This window comes from Leopardus geoffroyi, chromosome D3, assembly GCF_018350155.1.
Source record: "Leopardus geoffroyi isolate Oge1 chromosome D3, O.geoffroyi_Oge1_pat1.0, whole genome shotgun sequence".
NCBI lineage: Eukaryota > Metazoa > Chordata > Mammalia > Carnivora > Felidae > Leopardus > Leopardus geoffroyi.
This window is the reverse complement of record NC_059339.1, coordinates 80,611,212-80,635,352: the sequence shown is the minus strand read 5'-3', so window position 1 is coordinate 80,635,352 and position 24,141 is coordinate 80,611,212. Positions and strand designations below refer to the sequence as shown.

Here is a 24,141-nt window from a genome sequence, read left to right as displayed (position 1 = left end):
CAGAATGCAGGATAGAATTTGTCAAAAAAGACCATAAGAGGGGCGCCTGGGTGGCGCAGTCGGTTAAGCGTCCGACTTCATCCAGGTCACGATCTCGCGGTCCGTGAGTTCGAGCCCCGCGTCGGGCTCTGGGCTGATGGCTCAGAGCCTGGAGCCTGTTTCCGATTCTGTGTCTCCCTCTCTCTCTGCCCCTCCCCCGTTCATGCTCTGTCTCTCTCTGTCCCAAAAATAAATAAACGTTGGAAAAAAAAAAAATTAAAAAAAAAAAAAAAAAAAAAAGACCATAAGACCAGGGTACAGGGTGATAATGCCTTAAGGCCTCCCTACTCAAATATGGACCAGCACATCTACATCACTTAGGGAGTTTACTAGAAATGCAGATTCCCAGACCTATTGAATCAGAATCTGCATTTTAACAAAATTCCTATTAGCTTGTGAGAAGCACTGCTTTACAGAATATTTGACATCAGCTAATTCAAACATTTTATTTAGAAAGGAGTGGACTGCGGTGCTTGGCTGTCTCATTCAGTGGAGCACGTGACTTCATCTCAGGGTTGTGAGTTCAAGCTCCACGTTGGGTGTGGAGATTACTTAAAAATTGATCTTAAAAAAAATCACAGAAAATCTCCTTGAAAAAGAGAGGAATGGACTTTACCAAGGTGACTAATTGGCCACATGACCACTCATTATCATTTGTAATATCCTCCAGGTATCTGGTTAATGTCTGCAGCACCTTTGAAATTCCTATTATTGTTATTATCCTTTTAAAATTTCTATTACTATTTGTGCTTTTCCCCCACTTGGTTAATATTGCTATATTTTTCCCCCAGAAAACAACTTTTGGTTTTGTTGATCCTCTCTAAAATACATTTTCGATTTCACTAACTTCTGTTTTTCCCTGTATTATCGTCCTTCTTTCTTTGGGCTTATGCTTTTTTTTTTTTCCTCATTCTTAAGTTGGCTGGCTCTTTGCTTTATTAAGTTTTAGATCTTGTTCTTTTCTAATATAAACATCAAAGGCTATAAACTCTTCTCTAAGTACCACTTTAGCTTCATTGGACACATTTTGATACATTATTTTAAGTGCCTATGTAGTTCTGAGTATTTTCTAATTTCAATTATAATTTCGTTTTCAGTACATGAACAGATTTTAAACGTTTTATGCATGCTTCCAAACCCATGGGGCTTTTTAAGTTATATTTTTTATTTCTAATTTGTATTTAAGATTATCACCTATATGTCAGCGCTTTGAAATGCTTACCAAATAGGTGTTAAAATTTCTAAGTGAGATGGTGAGTTTAGTAATATCTCTCATGGAGCTATCAATTTTTGTTTTATACATATTTGAGGTTTTGTTATTAGTTGCATTCAAATTTGTAAATGTTAAATTGGACTTTTTATCATTCGTTATGTTATGACCTTTTTCTCCAGTAATGCTTTTCATATTAAAGTTTACTTAGTCTGATGTTAATATTACTACTTGATTTCTCTTTTGGTCAGTTATTTTTCTTGGTTTGTGATTTTTTCACCCTTTGACTTTTTAGTCTACTTTAACATTTAAGAAGTATCTCTGTTTTTAAAGTTTATTTATTTTTGAGAGAGAGACAGAATGAGCAGAGGAAGGGCAGAGAGAGAGAAGGGGACAGATCCAAAGCCAGCTCTGTGCTACCCAGGCACCTCTATTTTTTTTTTTTTAATGTTTATTTATTTTTGAGAGAGAGAGACAAAGCATGAGTCAGGGAAGGGCAGAGAGAGAAACAGAATCTGAAGCAGGCTCTAGACTTGAGAGTTGTCAGCACAGAGCCTGACTCGGGGCTCCAACTCACCAACAGTGAGATCATGACCTGTGCCGAAGTCGGAAACTTAACCAACTGAGCCCCCCCTGGTGCCCCAAGAAGTAGCCCTTTTAAACAGCCTATATCTGGATTTTGTTTTTTGTCCAGTCTGACAGTCTTTGTCTTTTCATTGGAGTGTTTAGTCCTTTTACATGTATAGTGATTACTGATATATTTGGATCTCGGTGTTATTTGTTCTACTATTTTATTGGTTTTGGTCTTTTTAAGAATTTATTTATTTGGAAATGATGTGCAATAGGTCTTTCTTTGGTGGTTACTGTAGTGTTAGCATGCATACTTAAAAAAACTTAGTGACTCTGAGTTACTATTGAGAAATGTAGAAAGCTTAAATTCCAGTCGTGCTCCTCCCTATTTGCACACTATTATTGCCTATTATTTAATCCTAGCCTTTCCCCCACAAATCAGAGGTTAATGTTGTTATCAATCAACTGGAGTCATTTGTCTGTGGATGGACAGAATGTGGAGAAGGATACAGAAACAATGAAGAAACGGTAAATATTAGGAATGGGGACCAGTTGATTTATTAAGGGCTTTGAACTCTATCTTAAAACTAGGAAAGCCCTGAAGGGTCGTCATCGTCCACACGGTCACATTTGATTTTGAGAAAGCTTACTCCAGCTGGAATATGAATAACGGAAAATGAAGACCCGAAGAAGAAAACCAATAGGTGCTGTAATCCCTGGGACGAATTGGCAAGGTGACGTCAGGATGGAGAGTGTGACAACGTGCAGAAACCCCTGGCTGCCCAATGGACTGGATCTGATGAGTGGCTGGATCCGGTGGGCGAACGGGAAGCGGAAGCCAAGGATTTCACGAGATTTCGCATTCGGGTGGAAATCATGAAATATGGTGAGAAGCTGAAGAGTTGACTAGATACGTATCTCCTTAGGCTTGTGATGAAAGCTAGAAGATTTATGGGTCTCTGTAGAGACTCATACGAAGCCCTTTCAAAAATGGTAGCTCCGTGTAGAGGACCTGTATCTTCAGAACCCTAGGCGTCAAAGCAAAACCCTCTGCTCACAGACCGGCTTGGCCGCAGCGCAGAGGTCGGGCAAGGGCTGGAGTGCGGTTTCCGCGTCCTCTCCGCGCCTCAGCTTCGGCCCAACCGGACCTTTGTCCCTTCTTCTGGGACCACCGGCTTTCGGGGGCGGGGCCGACCTCACAGGGGCGGGCACTGGCGTGCGCCGCGTCTGCGCAGAGCGCGGGCGGGGGCTCCAGGCGGCGGCGGCGCGGGCCGAGCGCCGTGGACGCGCCCCGTGCGCGCCCCCGTGCGGGCGCGCGCGCGGCCGCCGGCGCTTTGACCACCCCCCGTAGCCCCGGGCCGCCGCCGCGCCTTCCCCAAGCCCAGGCTTTGTGGGTCTTTGCGAAAACGCGCGTCCAGGGAGGCGGAGAGAGGCGGCAGAATTGAGTTCTGTTAGACGCAGTCATCGGAGGGTTAGCAGTGCACTGAGAGCTGTGAGTACCCGGGTGTTCACTCCAGTGGCACCGGCGTCCTGGAAAGGCTCAGTTCTCGGTGTTGGAGAGGGGAATGTGGGCCTGCGGGAAACTACCCCTGATGACGTACCTGAGTGGGTTTCAACTTTGTCAGGCCCGACACCACTTTTAAAAATAAGCCTTTGTCAGCTTCATTGAGGTATAATTGACCAAAAAAAAAAAAAAAAGTGTGTATTTAAGGAGTACCGTGTGATAGCTTAATATGCTACGTATTGTGAAATGATTCCCACCTGAAGCTAAGTTACCAGGCTTTGGGTGGGGTGAGAACACCGGAAACCACTGTCTCAGCGAATTTAAAATACACCATACGGTGTCACTAGTTAGAGTCGCCAGCTCTACATTAGAGTCCCTGGAACTCATTCATGTCCTATCCCGACAGGCGGTGACCCGGGGACCCACTTCTCCCCGCTCCCCCCCCCCCATCCCTGGCTCCCCCCATTCCTCCCTCAGCATCTCTGAATTCTAATTTTTAGGGCTGAATAATACTCCATTATGGGTAGAGAGATCATGTTTTCTTTATTCATTCATCTCCTGGTGGACATAAGCATTACTGTTTCTTGACTACTCGGTGTCAGGCTGCAGCGAACCCAGAGTGCCACGATCTCTTGGATACTGACTTCATTTCCTTTAGAGAAATAGCCGGAAGTAGGATGGCTGAAGCATAGAGTAGATCGGTTTTTAATTTTGGGGGGGACTTCATGCTGTTTTTCTTAAAGGCTGTACCAATTTACACTTCCACCCACAAAAGCTCACCGGCAAACGTGTCCGTATCCTTGCCAACACTCTCAACACCGCTTTATTATAGTAATCAATATTTCGCAACACCCCCCTTTGTTAACCCCAAATTAAATTCATAGGTAATATCTTTATCCAAGTGCGTATTTTTTTAAATTGAAGGATAATTGACATTATATTAGTTTTAGGTGTACCGCAAAATGATTCAGTACTTGTGTCGGTGCAAAATGGTTACCATGATGACTACTGACATTCATTGCCTTGCATATTTTCAAAACAAAATTTTTCCCTTGTGATGAGAACTTTACAGATCTACTTTCTCAGCAACCTTCACCTTCCAATAGGTAATAGAGTATTATTAACTACAGTCATGGTGCACACCTCCCTGTGACTGACTTCCTCTCTCTTTCTTTCTTTCCCTTTCTTTCCTTCCTTCCTTCCTTCCTTCCTTCCTTCCTTCCTTCCTTCCTTCCTTCCTTCCTTCCTTCTCTTTATTAGGACTTATTTTATAGCTGGAAGTTTGTGCCCTTTCACCCCGCAAGTGCATAATTTTTTAAAGAAAAAGGATATGATGGCCTAATATAAACAAGTTAAATAGAGTAAAATCCTAAGTGTCTTTTATCCTTTTTGTGTCCAATCAGAAAACAAACCACTCTAAGTATTTCAAAAGAAGCAAGTTAATCTAGGGAACTGGTTATAAAGGTTTGGGCAGGGCTGGATGAGCATATGGGGGAAGGTAGGGTTATCCAGGATTAGTAACTACAGGAACTCACTACCCCCTGGAGCTGGAGAAGCAAAGGGGAGAATGATGTCCCCCAGAGCCTCCGAATGCAAGGCCACGGTGTCTGCCCCCCTGCCCACCACACCCGGCACACCACACGACCCAAAAGACAGGGGGAAAAGGGGTCTTCCTGATCTCTTCCATTCCCCAGTGCCTCCCACTGGCAGACCCTCAGAGAAGCCACATGGGAAGGAATCTGGAAGCTGTAACTTGGAGGTTTCTGGCCCTAGAGGTGGAGAGCAGGGCTCACAAGGGATGTACAGAGCCAACAGATAATAGTTTCAATTTGCAAATTTTTAGGCACAACTACATTTGAAGATATAATGAAGATGCCAGGTGCTTGAATCTGCATTTAAATAAGTTAGGATTTAATAGAAGTAAAACGAAGTTCCACCAAATGTTACAGACACTTTCTGTATCTGACTTTCGGAAAGAAAAGGTGGAATAGTGGATTCCCATATATGTATAATCACTATGAATGCAATGACTACAACAGAGATCCAGGAGGCTGTAGTGGTGACTCAAATGTTATGGGCGGCTTTGCCATTCCTGATGAGGTTTCGAAACAGTCGAGTTGACAATTTATAGTAAAAAGTGTAAACAAAACAGAACTCATTAGTTGCATTGTTACAAAATTCAGTGTATACTTAAATCGTGCCAAAAAGCCTTGTGTTTATACGTCAAGTGGAGTTAGGTCTGGAGCTGAAATCATTAGGAATAGGTTTTTTTCCCACCTTCATGAATATCCATCAGGACATTCAAAATTTGAGCAGGACTAAGGATTATAGAACATCCAGTTTCCTGGTCTCTTCCCTTCTAAGTGCCCTTTGCATATCCACCCCCTCCCCCCCCCCCCCCCCCCCCCCCCGGTTCACCCCCGTTGTTGTAACAACTAAAAACGCCTCCACAGATTTTTGGTCCTCTCTTGAGCAGCAGTACAGATGTTAAGAGCACAGATGTAGTTGTGTAGTCTTGATACAGAAGTATTATGAGATACCAAAGAGAAATTAGGTTATAGAATGTTGCCTTTCATTATTTTAGGAAGTATTTGTCCATGCATATGAGAAAAGGCTTGGCATTTATAAACCGAAATGTTAACAGTGGTTATTCCTTTTGTTGGAATTTGAGGAATAGTTTTTTTTGTTTTTTTCTGTTTTTAAATTTTTTTTCTTTTTTTTTTTTTTTTAAAAATTTTTTTTCCAACGTTTATTTATTTTTGGGACAGAGAGAGACAGCACATGAACAGGGGAGGGGCAGAGAGAGAGGGAGACACAGAATCGGAAACAGGCTCCAGGCTCTGAGCCATCAGCCCAGAGCCCGACGCGGGGCTCGAACTCACGGACCGCGAGATCGCGACCTGGCTGAAGTCGGACGCTTAACCGACTGCGCCACCCAGGCGCCCCTTAAATTTTTTTTTTCTACTTGAGAAATTTTAGAACGCATTCAAGGGAGGGGAGAAAAAGGTTAGGTCAGGCAGGCGTATCAGTGAGGATCCTTCTGGGCTCATAGGAACAGTCAGACCCTAAATCTGTCAATGGGGACTGACCCAATACCTGATACGAGCACTTGCTCGGACGAACTTTGGTTCTACCAGAAATGCCACCTCCTTCCTGCACACAAACCACTCTCTGCTGCTCACTGTTCCTTCGGGATGGTGAACAGAGCGTGTCCTTCCTGATGTGGGTCCAAAGGGGGTCATCCTAGTTTTTTGGCTTCATAGCACAGCAGTTTCTTGAGGAATAGGAGCCCGCTGAACTCACCCTCATGCCCGCCCCGTGCATCTCAGGTATGAATCGCCAAACTGGGAGACTGAGTCCCAAGCTTGGACAACATTTTCCATCCTTGGGCCAAAATGGGGGGCGTCAGCAAGATGTAGCACGTTCAGTGAGTTGCATGCTGGAAGCTTGTGGCGGGCCTGATACTGTGGGCCCTACCAAGAAGACCAAAGAAGGATGATAGGATAGGGGCGCCCATGTGTTGGCAGGTCCCAGCATTTTCCAACTGACTTCTCACTGGGATTTAACCCAACACACTGTCTCCTGTCCAAGCTGCCAGCCTCCAAAACCTCTGTCCTGCACAGGACCTTGTGCGGGGATCTCCAGGCAGGGCGTGGGCGTGCCCGACACACATCTCCCAGACCTGAACGCCTGGGCCAGAGACAAGGGATAGTTTCCAGATGTGGGCTTCACATCTGGGCCAGCCATCAGAAGGCTGCTTATTTGAACAAAGACTGGAAGTACTCAAAGAGCCCCGAGGTCCAGAGAAGGCTGCCAAGAGCTGGCGAGCAGATGAGTGTAGAACAGACCTCAATTTATGGTTCCAGGAGAGGAAGAAAGCCGTGCTTTGTGGTCCCGCACGGATACGTGTGAAGCAAGGCATCCTGCTCCTTCAGGATGGGCAATGGCTCTGTTCGTAGGATTAAAATCAGGGGCTTCGATTCTAGGATGAGCAGAATTCTGAACTGAGGGTGCACTCCCATTTCCAGCGTGGCACCTCGACCTTCCCCCCCCCCTTTCCACACCACCTCATAACTGGTATTCTGTGGAAATACTGTGGAAATAGAAAATCTTACGATTTTATGGCTTGGTGGGCCCTTTCAACCCATCATCCCCACCGGACACACACTTCCTTTTTGAACATTTTTTCTAAATGTTTATTTTTGAGAGAGAGAGAGCGACAGAGAGCAAGTGGGGGAGGGGCAGAGAGAAAGAGAGGGAGACACAGAATCTGAAGCAGGCTCCAGGCTCTGAGCTGTCAGCACAGAGCCTGACACGGGGCTCGAACTCACGAACTGTGAGATCATGACCTGAGCTAAAAGCCGGGTACTTAACTGACTGAGTCACCCAGGCACCCCATTTCCTTTTATATGTAACCCTGTGACTTGGGCAAATTCCCCACTTGACTGGAGGAGCTGAGAAAAATAGATCTGTTAGCAGTCCTCTTTGGAGGACGTCAGTGAGGTCGGCACAAGTTGGAGCAGATTCTTACGTTCCTACAAAGTGCAGAAGTGTACTCCTTGGGCTGAGTCCTGTTGGGCTGAATTGTCTGCCCCCTCCCCCCGCCCCCGTACCTGTGTTGAAGTCCTAACCCCTCAGTACCTCGGAATGTGGCCGTATATGGAGATAGGGGCTTTAAAGAGATCATTAAGTTAAAGTGAGGTCAGTTGGACGGGTTCTCATCCAATCTGAGTGCTGTCCTCGTGAAGAGATTGTGCACAGACACACGCAGAGGGAAGGCTATGTGAGGACACAGGGAGAAGGTGGCCATCTGCGAGCCCCGGAGAAAGTCCTCATATGAAACCAACCTGCTGCTACCTTGATCTCAGACTTTCAGCCTCCAGGAATGTGAGAGAATCAATTTCTGTTAAGCCACCCCGTCTGCGGTGCTTTCTTATGGTGGCCAGAACGAACTAACATGGAGGTTGGGGGACGCCCGGACCACAGTGGTGGCCCCGGCTGCCTGGCTCTGTGGGGAACCAGGGACCAGGCCGGTAGCGAGAACGGGCAGGACGATGACGAGCCCTGGGGGCAGGTCTGAGCCTGAGGGTGTTGCCAATTTATTTTCCGGTTGGTGCTTTCATTATCCTCACACCGTCAGGAAAGTTCTATGACCTGGCACTGCCTGGCTTCTGCTTTGTGTGGGGCATTAAGAAGGTCCTTGCTGAGGGGTCGGAAGACAGTCATGCTGCAGGTCTTCAAGTCCAGACTCAGGAAGGGGCAGGAGCATGCCCACTGGCAGGGGCGGCATCCTTAGGGCCTCAAGAATAGCTTGTGGGTCGTTTGAAGAGAACTGGTTTCCTTCAGCGATGCTGGCACACGCTTGTGCGGTTATCACTTGGATTACAGGTAGAATGTAAATTTTAGTATCCATGTAACCTTAGGGAAGTTATTCAAACTCTCTGGTCCTGATTTTTGGCCCTAGGGATAAGTGGGGTTCACAGAGTGTTATAAGGGTTAAATGAGACCACGAATAGAAAGGCTACGGAAGCACACGGCACTTTGTCTTCGGTGCCAAGTATTTCCTGAGTTCTCCTATTGCCAGGTTCCATCTTAGGCTTTGAGGATATAACAGAAGGTAAGAGGAAAAAAATGTCCCTGCTCCACAGAGCTTACATGGTAGACAGGGAGCAACTATAAAGGAAACAGACGTGCAGAAGGAAGTGGGGTCCGCTGGGTCAGAGGCTGGTGCAGAGTCAAGGTGAGGAGAGGAAAGGACCCACGAACAGGTGCTTGCACTCCATTCACTGGGCCCCTGGGGGCGGAAGGTAGAGCTGAGCCCTGAGCTAACGAGACATTGGAAGGGCTGCTGCTTCCTGGAGAAGGGGCTGGAAAACTCTGCTTGTTGGCCCCGGGAAATAATTAGGAAGCCTATTTATGTCCAGGATCCTAAATGGGGGGGGGGGGGGGGGAATCTCCTGTTTAAAAATAAAATGAGTTTGGCGGCTCCTCAAAACGTTAAACATAGACTTGCCATGTGACCCGGCAATTCCAGTGTGAGGTGTAGATGCCGAAACATCGAAAGCAGGGTCTCAGGCTGATCCGTGTAGAATGACGTTCATGGCGGCTCTGTTCCCAACAGCCCAGAGGTGGAAACAACCCACCCACAGATGGCTGAATAAGCGAAGCATGGTATATGCACACAGTGTTCCTGAACTTGAATAAGGAGTGAAATCCTGATACGTGCTCAGCGTGGAGGAGCCCTGAAAACATTATGCTCAACAACATAAGCGAGACCCATAAGGGCAAATGACCGCGTGATTCCACTTACATGAGGTACGTAGGGTAGTCCGATTCATAGCCATAGAAAGTGGAACAGGTGTTCCCAAGGGCCAGGGGGGTGGGGTGGGGAGTCACTGTTTACTGGGTACAGAGTTTCTATTTGGGGTGATGAAAAGTTCTGGAAATGGACCATGGCTATGATTACACAACATTGTGAATGCTCTTACCGCTGCTAAATTGTGCACTTTATTTTTTTAATTTTTTTTTTTAACATTTATTTATTTTTGAGACAGAGAAGAGAGAGAGCATGAACAGGGGAGGGTCAGAGAAAGAGGGAGACACAGAATCTGAAACAGGCTCCAGGCTCTGAGCTGTCAGCACAGAGCCCAACGCAGGGCTCGAACCCACAGACCGTGAGATCATGACCTGAGCTGAAGTCGGACGCTTAACCAACTGAGCCACCCAGGTGCCCCTAAATTGTGCGCTTTAAAACAAACAAAAATAGTAAATGTTGTGTTAGGTATATTTTACCACTATAAGAAAAAAAAAAAAAAAAGGAAGAAAAAGAAAGTTATTTGCCCCAGGTCGCTGAGCTAGGGGAGCCAAGTGCTGAGCCTGGCATCCGGGGGTCCCTTTTTCCCAGGCCCGCTTGCTCCCCAGCACAAAGCGGGGTGCTCACAGTGGCTGGGGATTTACAGCAGCAGCAGTACCCCCCAGATGGGAAGGCAGCGGCCTTCCTCGCCTGCTTGCACCTGTGTTTCTTTGTGACTGTCTTTCCCGTCTTCCCTTGGAGTCACATTTTCTCTGGTTTTGGGTTGTAATTAATGGAGGCCGCTCTGCGTGCTGACATGTACCCGGGAGCCAGGCTGCACCAGCTTCAGATCTCAGCTCTGCCACTCACTAGGGGGGATTCTGGGGCAAGTTTCTTAAACTCTCTGTCCCTCGTTTTCCCACCTGTGGGAAGCGGTAATAGCAGGGGGTGGTTGTGGAAATAAAGTGAAGTCACCCGCGTGAGGTGCTTGGAGCAGTGGCTGGCACCCCGAGTGCTTTCATCGTTGGGTGTTCTCATTGGTAGCCCACGACCGGGCTGAGGGAGCTGAGGGTCTATGGCCAGGCGTGCAAGCTTCTTGGACTTAGGATCCTTTTGCAGGATTCTTAAACCCCCCAGGACTCTCCTAGAACGCTGCATCAGAGCTGGGAAGAAAGGCAGAGATACACAGGAAATGTTGCCCACGCACATCCTTACTTACTCGGCGATGTGGAATGATCTCTGCATTTCTGTAGGACGTGGTTTATAAATCCATGGGTTGGGATCAGGGCAGTCTAAAATCCCTTGAAGTGTGCTCACACGCTTCCACACAATCTGAGCGTGTCGTGTCTGCTTTCATTCAGCAGTGCTGCCCCCTGTGGGCAGTCCGCGCACTGCAGCCCAAGTCACTCCAGCCAGCTGGGGGCGGGGAGGACTGCAGAGGCCTGATGGTGTTATGTTTCCCCTGACCTAAGCCCACTCCTGATTCTGTTCCCTCTGTTCTCTCTAAATGGATTTGTGAGATACTTACAGCGTTCCTGTTCCCATGAAATGAGGCTTAACAAAAAGAAAAGAAAAAGGCAGCCAGCCTCTGATAACCCAAGGAGATACAGCCGCCGTGTGTGATTTGGGGCAGGTTGTGGGTCTCAGCCAGCAAATGGGCTCCTAGACGCCTACGATGTACTCTCTCCTGAAGAACATCCCACTTTAACATTTCAAAACTCAAAATCCAGGGACACAGTGAGACTAATATGTTCTATATTTAAAAAAAATTTTTTTTTAATGTTTGTTTACTTTTGAGAGAGAGAGGGAGAGAGAGAGAGAGACAGGGCGCGAGCAGGGGAGGGGCAGAGAGAGAGAGAGACACAGAATCTGAAACAGGCTCCAGGCTCTGAGCTGTGAGCACAGAGCCGATGCAGGGCTCGAACTCACCAACGGTGAGATCATGACCTGAACCGAAGTTGGACACTTAACCCACTGAGCCACCCAGGTGGCCTGAGACTAATATGTTCTATATTTTTAAAACTTTTGCACAGAAAGGAAAAAACGACCATATGCTAAATTTTAGAAAATGAAAAATGGAAAGAACAGTTTTGTAATTCATGACCAAAAAAGGCCTACTCTTCTTCCTAATACATAAAGAACTCCTAGAAATTGAAGGGAGGGAGGGACGAAGGGAGGAAGGAAAGTAGGAAGGAAGGAAAGGGAGAGGAGGATGAGCAAATGTGGGCCACATTCACAGAAAGCAACCCCGAAATACCATTTTCACCCACTGAATTGGCAAAAATCCTCATGTTTAATACCACACTCTGTGGGCCAGTTTGTGCAAGGGCAGGCACCTTGGAACATTGCTAGTGGGGATGGGACTCGGCGTATCCATTATGAAGGGGGATGTGGCCTGTCAGCAATTGGAAATATATGATTCCACTTCTATAGCTGCACGTGTGCACAGAGAACATACAATGCATTGAGATTGTTCATTGCAACATTGTTTGTGATGGAAAACAATGGAAGCGACAGGTGGCTCTTACCACATTTACTGCCTCCCTGGGATGAACTCTATGCAGTGAAAAAAGAGGAGATGTGCTATCAGTATTGACATGGAAAGAACTCTACAGTATTCCATTAATAAAAATAAGCAAGGTTCAGGGCAGTGTATTTAATCTACCACCTTTTTATCTAAAGGGTTGGAAGATACGAATTTGTGTTTGTATTTCCTTGGTTTTGCCTTCACAAGGTTACCCGTGGAGCACCTAGACTGATGGGGACAAGGCTTGGAGTTATCCACTCTCCTTTCCGCTCCTTCGAGACTTTCCAAACTTCTCTTTCTGTATATTGATTGTTGAAAGCATGAAGGTGTTACCAGTTTACACTTAAATAAATATATTCTTATTCTCGGGGGGTAGTGAGGATTCTCCTATGCTACAGTAAGAGACTAAATAGTCCAACCTTTCTGAGATGCAATTTGGCAATATGTATGGGCACAGAGATTTCACTGTTAGGGTCTTGATTACATACTGTTTAAAGCGAAACATTCCTAACTTTTGGAAGATGCACCTGTTAAATGTCCCAACATCAGGGGATGATGACATACCCATAAGACAGTGATACATCCATAGGACAGAATACTGAAAGCTAATTCAAATACCACGAAGTACATGTACTGACATGGAAAGTTGGCCATTTGTTATAGAATGGAAAAGCAAGTAACATATTTGCATATATGGTCTGGTACAATATTTGTAAACTATAGAAATATAAAAGTAAGTAAACTCCGTAAGGGTAATATGCCAACACCTCATCAGTGGCCATAGCTAGATAGTAGGTCGGGATCAGTTTTTGTCTTTTATTCATCTGACTTTTCTGATATTATGTATTAACATCACAAGTAAAGTTAATTAAAAATAACCTTACAGGGGCGCCTGGGTGGCTCAGTCGGTCGAGCGTCCAACTTCAGCTCAAGTCATGATCTCATACTCCGTGAGTTTGAGCCCCGCGTTGGGCTCTGGGCTGACAGCTCAGAGCCTGGAGCCTGCTTGGGATTCTGTGTCTCCCTCTCTCTCTACCCCTCCCCTGCTCATGCTCTGTCTCTCTCTGTCTCAAAAATAAATAAAAACATTAAAAAATAAAAAAATAACCTTCCAGCTATATGTATATATACAAAAACATAGTCTTTAATAACAGGACCAGTAGCATATATCCTGTTACAGCACCTGGTTTTTCATCTTGAATACTTATCGTCCATATCTTTCCCAGTCAACAAACACATCTCAGGGAAATCGAGTGGTCAGACTACAATGGTTTTATGATTGTTTGTTTTAGTTTTTTTCCTCGGATCTCCTGATCTTTCTACTGTCAACCCTTATTATTTATGTAATTCAGAAATAATAAGCACTTTTAAAAAGAAATACTTTTGTTCTAATAGTTGGCGGTTTTGAAAGCCCTTTTTACAGACTGCACACAATATGTGCAAAACCCAGCAGAGTCATGATAACTCTATATGGAGAAACAGAGACTGGGGAAGTTAGGAGGTTTTCTGGCAGTTGCCAAGCCAATAAAGTGAAGCTGGGCCACGTTGATTAACACATGGCCCAGAAGTGCTCATTCTACCTGCCATGCACATTCCCAGAGCCCTCCTAGACATCTGGAAGGCTTGGACTCAATTCCTACTCCACCAGAGAAGTGAACAGGGTCATCTACAATATCCAATAAAAGTCCTCAAAAGGAGGGGCTAACCAACAAGAGAAAGCATTCCTGGAAAGACAGTTGCTTGAGGGCCCCATACTGAACTGCAGTGAAAGCCTCAAGAATTCTCTTTCCACTTTCCTGTGAACATGCTTACCACTGAATGTGGGAAGATTCACGAATATTTCTAGAGAAAAGGATTTCCATTAAAATAAAAAGAAGAAAAATAGATTATCCCCATTTATAGCTTGTTTGAAAGTGTTATTAAAGGATAAACTTACTGAGGGTAAGATTATTTTTTATCTCCATATTTCAGTGCTTAGTTATCCCAGAGATACTCAGTAGGTATTAGATGGTTGTGATAAATGCATGGATGGATGGATAGATGGATGGGTGATTGTTTGAGATGCATTAATTGAAAGAGGGAAGGAAGGAAGGAAGGAAGGAAGGAAGGAAGGAAGGAAGGAAGGAAGGAGAGAAGGAATGAAAAGGGAGGGAGGGAGGAATGGAATCTAGAAAGAAGGAAGGGAGGCTGCTGGGGTTGGTTGGATAGATGAATGGAAGGTTGGTTAGGGTGGAAGAAAAGATGGCTGACTGGCTGGCTGGTGTGATGGAATAATGGGTGGGTGGATGAAAAGATGGACTGATGAATGGAATGGATGGATAAAGCTGCAGTTGATGTTAAAGTCTAACAAACACTCAAGTACTGTGGGCTGTTTCAGCTCAGGTACAGAGATATTGCTACATAATTTTCTTCTCTTTTAGGAAGGATGGAACTATCTCCGCTTTTTATGCCAGTCTCATTAACAGCCGCCAAGACAGATGTGGGGCCCTCAACAGCAGTCCTTCTTCTTCACATCCAAAGAATGTCAGAGAAAGTTAAGAGGCCGAATTGAGGAGGCACAAAAGTTAGCATCTTTATTTTATAGGTGAGGTAACCAACCTGCAAATAATGAATGTCCAAGCTATTAGAGACCTTATAAAATACCAGGCATTTAAAAATAAAATTGTAAACCATAGAAATGAACAAAAGAAGAGGAAGGGCAGGGTCATTAAAGTCATTCAGTGGGACGGGACAGATCTTCCCACTGTGGTTACTGCCAGGGCTAAATTGCAGTGTGTAAGGCCATCTGCCCTGGTATTCTTCCTGTCACTCCCGAGAGCTTCTTATTCCACTTTATTTTAGGAGTGCCAAAAGGTGGGTTTCTAATTCTATTCCTCTCTAGTTCTTTTTATAGTACTCAGATCTGGGCAAATACCAGTAATATGAAATGTGTCCTCTTTTTTTTTGTACTTTAAATCAGCCAGAAGTTTAATATCTTGAATTTCCTGCTTCTTTGGCATTCCTCACCTGCTGTGTGCATGCCAGCTGCACCTGCATGGTTTTCTGAGCACGTGTCTACCTGCCGGACTGCCTGCCAGGCCATTAGCGAGGCCAGTGGACGAATCACACACTTGGGTGTTTTTAGATTCTGTCACTTTAATGATAGTGAAAAGCTCCAGACTGCCTGCAACCCCTCCCAGTGTTTGCCAGACAACTCAGAGCTGGAGGCAGGCGTTCATTTAGAAACTGCCAGCGAGCGACGGAAAGTTCTCAAACACCTTTTACCTCTGAGGACTACAGCGAGTCATGGCCCTGAGTTTGTTGGGGTCTTTTATTTCTGCCTGTAAAAAAAAAAAAAGTGCATTCTCCTAAAGGCATTGACTTAAAGTGCTATAGCAGGTGCTGCCTGAACCCCACCCACACACTTGTCTTTCCCCTTCAGTGCTCACAGGCTGGAATTCCAACTGCTGACACCTCATTTTGTGTCCTGAGGACTTTCTCTTGGCCTGGAGCCCCCTTTTCCACCTGTGCAGCAGGCCAGAGTGCTGGGAAATTGATGCCCCCGGGAACAGACTCCCAACAATGGTGAATAGGAGTTGGTGTATAAATGCCCCAGCTCCCTTGCCCCTCAGGTGGGATTGCTCTGAGGTGTATGTTTCTCACTGACTTCCAGAGTTTTCTGAGCAGATTTAAGCTTCAGTCACCCCCAGAGGTAGCTGGTTAGATACCACATGCTTTCTTGGCTGCCTCTTCTCTGTCTTCTGTCCCTCTGCCCCTGCCAGCATCTCCTGGGATTGTCTTCCAGATAAACTACTCCATCTGGAATTTCTGTCTTAGAGTCAGATTCAGAGACCCCCCCCCCCCAAAAAGGCCCACCTCGACCAATGGGATGCTGTTGCAGGAGTTGGAGGAACATATACTGGACATCTAGGAGATTCCCTCACAAAATCAGAAAGTGCAGCCCCTTCTCTAAGCCTCAGCTGCAGTATACAATTTGGGGGCCCTCTGATGCACTGTGGGGTTCCTCTGGCTGTCACCTCCTGTCCCAGGAGTGGTGAGCTGGTAGAGAACCCCAGCCGGAGGCACTCAGAATACATGTGTAGGTGGACAGAGGTGATGTAATCTGTGGGCATCCTCTCCAGTCTCCCACCTGGGAGGAAGGAGGCCTAAGAGGCAATAGAGGAAGTGGATTCAGGGAGAAGAATGAGAGAGAAAAACAGATGACCTTTCTGCATCCTTCTCATTTCGCTTAGATTCAACTTATTATTTTTTTTTCTCCGAAGTATATTCTTTAGTGTTTCATTCAGGGAGGATCTGCTAGGGGCGAACCTTCCATTTTTATTGGGTAAAGAGGTCTCTGTTTTGTCCTTGCTCTTGAACAGCAGCTTAGCTAGACTTTGAAGTCTACGTTTTCTGTCCGCACGTGCGTTGTCTTCTGGCTTCTATAGCTGATACTGAGAAGGCTGTTTTCAATTGGACTGTTGTTGTTTTGCAGGTAAGCCTGTTTCTTTGTGATTTGATTTCTGGTTTCTTAATCCAGAGAGATTAAATCCTTTATTCCCTTGCTAACTTCTGCAGTTTCATTCTCATCTGTCTGGGCATGCCTTTATTTTTATTTATATTGCTCAGGATTCCCTATTCTGAAAAACCTTAAAAAAGAATCTCAGCCAGTTTCTCCCTGACTTTTGCCGCTCCCCCAATCTTTCTAGCCTCGCCTGAAATTTCTATTAAGGGTAAGATAGCTCTTGTTATTTTATCCTTCATGTTTCTTAAGCTGTCTTTAGTATTCTCTATCTCCCGTTGGCTCCTTCTTCCAATTTACAGACTCTTTCTTTAGCTGTGTCGCAAGCTGCTGCTTAGCCCCATCCACCAAGTGCTTCGTTGAAACGATCCCATTTTTCATTTCTAGAAGTTCTGTTTGGCTCTTCTTCAAACCCATTGGTCATACTTATCCTCATTAGTTTGTCTCTCGTCTGCGGTTTTAATTTTAAACATTACTTGATGCACTCTATCTGAACATTGTATTATCTGAAAGCTATTTTTAGTGTGGACATTCACTTTTACTCATGGTGACTGTGTCCTCTAGTGCTTTGTAATTTTTTATTTTTATTGTAAGCTTGCCTTCCACAGGGAAAATATTGTTTTGTTCTGTCTTGTTCTCTGTGGGAATCCTGTGCAATTTGGAACACAGAAGTGTCCCTCCATGGTCGTTTTATTTTGGCTATTGCCAGTTGTCTTGGGGATAGTCAAATCAGCTAAAAACATCACCACCTCTACATAGCCTCCTTGGGCCCCTTTCTCTCAGCTGAGCCTTGGAACCTCTCCTCTCTGCTCACATAGCTCCTTGTACGTATCTCTATGGCATCTCAAACAGCACTCTGTTTGGAGACTGTGTGTCTGTGTCCTCAGTTACTCTAGAAGCCCCTCAGGCACTCATCAGGTCTAGCACAGAGCTCATAAATGTTTGCTGAATGAATGAACTTGGAGAAATAAGTCTTCAGTGCCTCACCTTCTTTGAATGGGATGTTATCTTTTGTTCTGACCTCATGGGATTTGGAGACATCATAGGCCCTCTATGATAGATCATGGATCTATCCCATAGACCTCATGGGATTTGGGGAGATGCTTTAATTCACCCCTAACATCACTGCATCAAATCCTTAATTCCCTGCCTAAGGTAATTAACTAAGGGGCTCTCACAAGCTGTGAAACACTAACACAGGTACCTCCCAGTGCTATTCCACTGTGCCTGGGGACTGGTTTCCCACTCATTATTATCTGCTTCCTTTGTGCTTTGTGAGACAGGAGTGGTTGCAATGGAAAAGATCTGTCGTGTACTAACAACTTCAGACTTTTCTGAGACTAAAACAAGGCTGTACCTGAGGCTGATATACTTGGACATATGCTGGACTTAGAATCCCTCAAAATCAAATGGCAGCAGCCAAGCAAACAGCCGTATCAACCCTAAATGGCAACTGTGTGTATTCCTCCTTTTCCCAGCTTGACTGAGCGCTCTTTGAGAACATTAACCATGACATACATCTGCTGGGGTGTCCTCGTGGCAAGGTCAGAAGCACGGCGCTGAATCGTAGGTATGGTTGAATTTTGACCGGTTGAGTTGTAGTTAAAAGTAGAGTCAGCATTCTATATACGAAGTAGAAGCCACCTCAGAATACTGGCAGTTCTTAGTAATAGCAAAGCCATTTTTGGTTTGTACTATACCTTTTCTTTTCTGCGCAAGCATTTTGTGGTGGGGAAAAAAGGATTGGGATTGCAGTGTTTTTTAGTGGCTCCAAATAGCTATCTTCCTCTGCCCCCTAGTGGCCTCGTGACAAATTGTAAGAACCTTCATGGTTCTCAATTTCCCTGGTTGCTTCTGTTCTTACTGTTTTTGTTATTGTTTATGAAAAAAAATTTCCTTAAACTTGCCGCAACCTCAAAGTGCCCTATGTTAAAAATTAAATGAATGAAATATAATTTTACTAGAAAATATATGTGCAGTGAGGGGCATCGAGAACCTAGAACTTAGGAAGTGATTCTCTCTCCAACAGGCTCCATCTGTGGCCGTCCATCTTTGGTGTTAATACTTTCTGGGACAGTTGTTTGCCACTCTGGGACCCCTTATGTGACAGCTCCATTTGAACCAGCATGAAATGTCCCTCCCCGGCTGCATTCTAGAACCTGGAACCTCCCAAGTAAGACCTAAGCCTGCCTTCACCTGGTGGGGTTATCTGCTTCCCTGCCTGGACTCCTGTCCAGACCAAGAACGGCACCTTCCTCATATGCCTTGGCTCCTGGCACCAAGTTCCTCCTGCCTGTGCTCTCAACATAACACTAGTGTGGGGGAGCCCCAAGAGAATTGGGTTCTCAACACCAAGCATGGTTATTTCTGGTGAAGTACAGACCACGCAAACCATGTCTTTATTTATGCCACTGAGCCTGCATTAGCTCCCTTACCAAACCCGGAATCCGACTGGCTCCTCTTGAGCAACTTACCTCCCAACAGCCCCCGGTCACCTTCACGTGGATAGTGGCCAAGGAAGGCTTTTCTCATTCTGCCGTCATAACGGTGGCTTCTTTGTTCAGTGTAGCTGTGGGAAATTTATTTTTGTCTCTGTTTTTTTGCCAGGAGACTGGATCATAATCTGACAATAAAGAGAAATTCCAACCTGAAGGATTTTGACCACAGAGGAAAGAACTTCCTGAAAGTTCTCTTTCAGGAAGAATGATGGGATGTCCCTGGGGCCAAGAATCAAAAGTGGTGTTCTTGGCCTCAACCCTGTCTGGCTGCCATGCTCCTTGTCAGTAGCATGGAATTTACCTCAGCGCGATCTTGTAAGGATTATAGGAGGGGGAAAGGCTTTCTAGAGGAGAGAAAGCCTCCTCTCCTTATAATCTTGAATGGACAGCTGAAGGAGCTGAAGGATACTGTACAGTTTTAGGAACTTTTCCCATAAAACCACATTGACTTTCAGAAAATTAGCTCTCCTGTCTCTAGCTAGTGGGAACCTCAGTTCACAAACTCATTGGGGTGTAAGAAATGCTATGTTTTTAATTTCCCCTAAATCCAATTCTGAATCTCTGTTAGTTTCCTAGGCCTGACGTAATGAAGTACCTCAAGCTGAGTGGCTTATACAAGAGGAATGTCTCACAGTTCTGGAGTTTGTGGTGTTCTCCCTGTGCCCCTGTTTCTGTGTCCACATTTCCGTTCTTTTAAGGATACAGTCACATTGGCTTAGGGCCCACCCTAGTGATCTCATTTTAACTTGTAACTTAATTTATTTTTCTAAGAGAACCGATGAGCTGGGGAGAGGCACAGAGGGAGGGAGAGAGATAAGCAGGCTCCGTGCTCAGTGCAGAGCCTGATGGGGGGCTTGATCCCACGACCTTGGGATCATGACCTGAGTTGAAATCAAGAGTTGGATACTCAACCAACTTAGCCACCCAGGTGCCTCTGGAACTTAAAAAAAAAATTAATTTTTTTTGTTTGTTTGTTTTTAAAATTTTTTTTTCAACGTTTATTTATTTTTGGGACAGAGAGAGACAGAGCATGAACGGGGGAGGGGCAGAGAAAGAGGGAGACACAGAATCAGAAACAGGCTCCAGGCTCTGAGCCATCAGCCCAGAGCCCGACGCAGGGCTCGAACTCACGGACCGCGAGATCGTGACCTGGCTGAAGTCGGACGCTTAACCGACTGCGCCACCCAGGCGCCCCAGTGTTTTATTTTTGAGAGACAGAGAGAGAGAGAGAGGGAGAGAGACTGCAGTGGGGGGGAGGGGGCAGAGAGCGGGAGGGAGACAGAGAATCTGAAGCAGACTGCACGCTGCCAGCAAAAAGCCTGACCTGGGGCTTGAACCCAGGAACCGTGAGATCATGACCTGATCAGAAGTCAGACGCTGAACCAACTGAACCCCCCAGATGTTCCACTTCACTTTTTAACTTAACTTTGTAAAGGCCCTATTTCCAAATAGGGTCACATTCTGAAGTACTAGAGGTTAGGACTTCAAAATATCTTTTTTGAAGGGACACAATTCAACCCATAACAGTCTCCATCCCGCCAAGCTAGTGGGAAACCGTTAGCTCCCTCTTCACCACACCCACATATCCTCCAGCCTGGGACCGAGCTGCTGATGTTTTTGGCCAAACCCGAGGACCTGGGAGAGCCCTTTGTCTTAAGTCTTATTTGCTGCATGGTGCCCAAGCTTGCATGGTGTCTCCAAGTCAGCAGCCAGCCAGCCATGCTTTGCCTGAAAGCCCCAAACCCCTTGCCTCACTGGCAACTCCAGTGTCCAGAGAGTTGGCTGGGTAATATGGCACCCTACATGAGTATCCTTTCTGAATATTGCCACTTCACCAGGGACCTGAGGGCTTGCTAGTCTTGACCCTATTCACCTTTTTCCTTTCCCTTCTCGAAGCCCGTAAAGGGATCCCCTCAAGCAGTTCCAAAAGAAACAGAGCCACTGACATTAAATAGATTTATCACCAAACCTTCCCTGAGGAGAGGCCACTCAGAGCCTGCTTACTTCCATAAAATGGAGGGAAAGAAAAAGATGAATAACAAAGCTTGTATATCAGTGCCTTGTCCTGCCATGCTTCTAACAGTGTGCCCAACAGATAAGCCACAGGCCAGTTCACCAAGAGAGGCCACGCTGGCTGGAACCTCAGACCTGAACATGGCCTCCTCCTCCTCCACACTCAGTTCCAAGGCACTTACCTACCTGAGCAGGTGTTGCTGGGACCTGCGGGTGACTCGGTGTGAATGAGTTTTGCTGGGATTGAGAGGACATTGGGAATGAGATGACAAAGTCAGAGTCATCTACTGGGAATTGGACACAGAGCCCAGAGCAAGAACCAGAAGGGCACAGTTTGAGAAGAAATTGAGGGGTCCATAGCCTCTCCTGAAGGAGAAAAGAAGTGACCACGTGCTTGGGCAGAGGCTCTGTGGTATAAGAAATGTATTTGGCCTTTGTCTTCATTCCTGACACAGAACTCCTAAAATCCTGGAATTTCCTGAGTGGTAGGGATGTCTTTTGTTATCCCTGAAGAGCTCTTTCTGAGCACACCTTGGTGTATGCTACTAGGGTGACTTGGAATGCAGTTCCTAGATTGCCAAGGGATGTTTTGGGTCCTAGAAAGACCCAGGATGGGGCTGGTCACTAGAAAACCAAGTGGTTAGAGAGTCGGAACTCCCAGCCCCACCTAGCAGCCACCATGAAGAGTGGTAGGGGCTGGAGATTAAGCTCTGTAAAAACTCTTGATGTGAGAGATTTGGTGAACTTCTGGATTGGGACACACGTGCACGCGCGCACACACACACACACACACACACACACGAAGTGCTGGCGTAGTGTCATGCACAGAAGGGCCACGGAAGCCCCACACCCCAGCCCCCGCACTTTGCTCTGTGTGTCTCCTCCACCTGGCTGTTCCTGGCTGTTCCTTTATAATAAACCTGGTAAACAGAAGTGTTTCCCTGAGATCCGTGAGCAGTTCTAGCAAACCGTCCAACCTGAGGAGGGGGGCTGTAGAAACCCCTGATTCATAGCCGGTTGGCCAGAAGTATGGGTAGTCTAGGACTTTTGCCTGGTGTCTGAAGTGGGGCAGTCTTGGGACTGAGCCCTTAAATGTGTAGAATCTGCCACAGACTTCAGGTAGTCGGTGTCAAACTTGAATTCAACATTAGGGCACTCACTTGATGTCCAGAGATTTGGGGACATCGTTGGTATGGAAAAAAAAACTCCACAGGTGTTATCAGAGTTCTGAGTAAAAATAGTCCAGAGTCATCCTGACCCCAGAAGGCCAAGAGGAGCAGACTGGTGGATTGAGGTGTCCCTGTGCTTGAGATAGAGAACAGAGGACAGAGAAGGTCCCCCTGGGGCTCCCAGGGCCCTGAGGGCCCTTGTCACTTAGGTCCACAGGGCCAGAGACTCCTTTGTCTTTCACCACCTGTGAGATTTCCTGTGGCTAAGGAGACTCGCCAGTGACACCCACAGAGAATGGTGGGTCCACATGAGGCCGCCCGGCGGGGACAGGATGGAAAGCAGAACCATGGGGACACTTGTGCAGAGACACACAACGGCTGCAGGAGACCAAAGAGTGCCTGATAAGAGTAAGTGGGACGTGCACATACAGCACGGTTGTGCACACGCACACATACGTACACGCACGCTGATGGAGCTTAGCTAACCTGCATCTCAAAATTTTAAAATGCGGTAGATGAACTAAAAGAAATTGTAGTCATTGTGAGATTTGAGTTAGTGCCCTGGGAGATCAGGCACGAGACCTATGTTATTAACTAAGCTGCTGGATTCCAAATGCTCAAAACCTATTGTCTTTCTCTGTACCGGCAGAAGTAACTAGAAAAAAATATATTTTTTAATGGCGGCTTTTACAACCAGGTCAAGAAAACATTGGATACCTGGGAAGAAGTCTAAGGACGTTCAAACCCTCCACACTGAAAACTATAAAACATCACTGGAAAAAAATAAGTCAAAGGAGACCTAAGCAAATGGACAGATATACAAAGTTCATGAAGAGGAAACCTAAATATTGTTAAAATGTCATTTATTCAAAAATGGTTTATAGATTTAAAGTAATCTCAATTAAGATGCCAGTATTTTTTTTTTTAACTGGCACGCTAATTCTAAAAATTCATTGGGAAATGCTCCCATTACCAGTACTTGAGAATTTTAATTGTTCCAAAATCTCATCAAATGTTGGTATTGTCTTTTTATTTTATTTTGCTTTATTTAAAAAAATTTTTAATGTTTATTTGAGAGAGAGAGAGAGAGAGAGAGAGAGAGAATGAGTGGGGGAGGGGCAGAGAGAGAGGGAGACCCATGTCGTTCATTTTCAGGGGGCTCTTCTGCTGAGAGACGCCACCATGAACTCAAATATCTCAAACTCAGAAAATACTGACAACAGACGTTTCCTTCAGTGATTCTCAGCTGGGTGAGCGCTGGAGTGGCAAGGGTTGAAGCATGTTTTTTTTCCCCCCGACTCTCAAGATGCCTGGGCAGCCACTTGGGATCATCACCCTTTCTTAGAGCCCCCTGGTGCCTGGTGGGAGAGCCATGCCTCTCAGGCGTGTTGGGACGGCAAAATGATCGAGAACCAAGGCACAAGCGGATGATCTCAGCGACTTCCAAAATGGACGGGTGTATGGCTTTCCCAAGGCTCCAGGAGAATTAGAATCCCAGGAAACCGACCTGTGGGGGTACAAGTATTCTGAGCCAAGGTCTCTGTTTGGTGTGAGTCTTCTGAAACAACCTGAGACTGTTGCATATTCCAAGATACTAAGTTTAAGGCTACTTAAAAAAAATCTGTAGGTTGCCAGAGTTTTTATTGTCCTGCATGTATTTTACAGAATGTTTTATCTCTTCTTAATAACACCTTTTTGTGCTAACGTCTAGGAAGATAACTCCGAGGTGGTATGAGCAGCGCTGCTCGGATTTCCACGTGCGTGTGGATCACCCGAGGATCCTGTTAAAATGCAGATTCTGATTCAGAAGGTGCAGGC

General features: G+C 45.8%; 1 long non-coding RNA gene across 6 annotated transcripts; it reads left to right on the top strand.

The window, feature by feature from the left end:
• Window positions 1-3,132: 3,132 nt before the first annotated feature.
• LOC123587462 lies at window positions 3,133-19,774 on the top strand. Of its 6 annotated transcripts, XR_006707330.1 has the most exons (7): window positions 3,136-3,311; window positions 14,563-14,726; window positions 15,573-15,706; window positions 16,504-16,616; window positions 18,122-18,213; window positions 18,673-18,816; window positions 19,251-19,774. It is a non-coding gene; the product is annotated as an uncharacterized LOC123587462 (long non-coding RNA). The 6 variants fall into 6 exon arrangements; XR_006707332.1 differs by having other exon boundaries at window positions 3,133-3,311; window positions 16,507-16,616; window positions 18,673-19,774; XR_006707328.1 differs by having other exon boundaries at window positions 3,133-3,311; window positions 18,673-19,774.
• The last annotated feature ends 4,367 nt before the right edge of the window (window positions 19,775-24,141 follow it).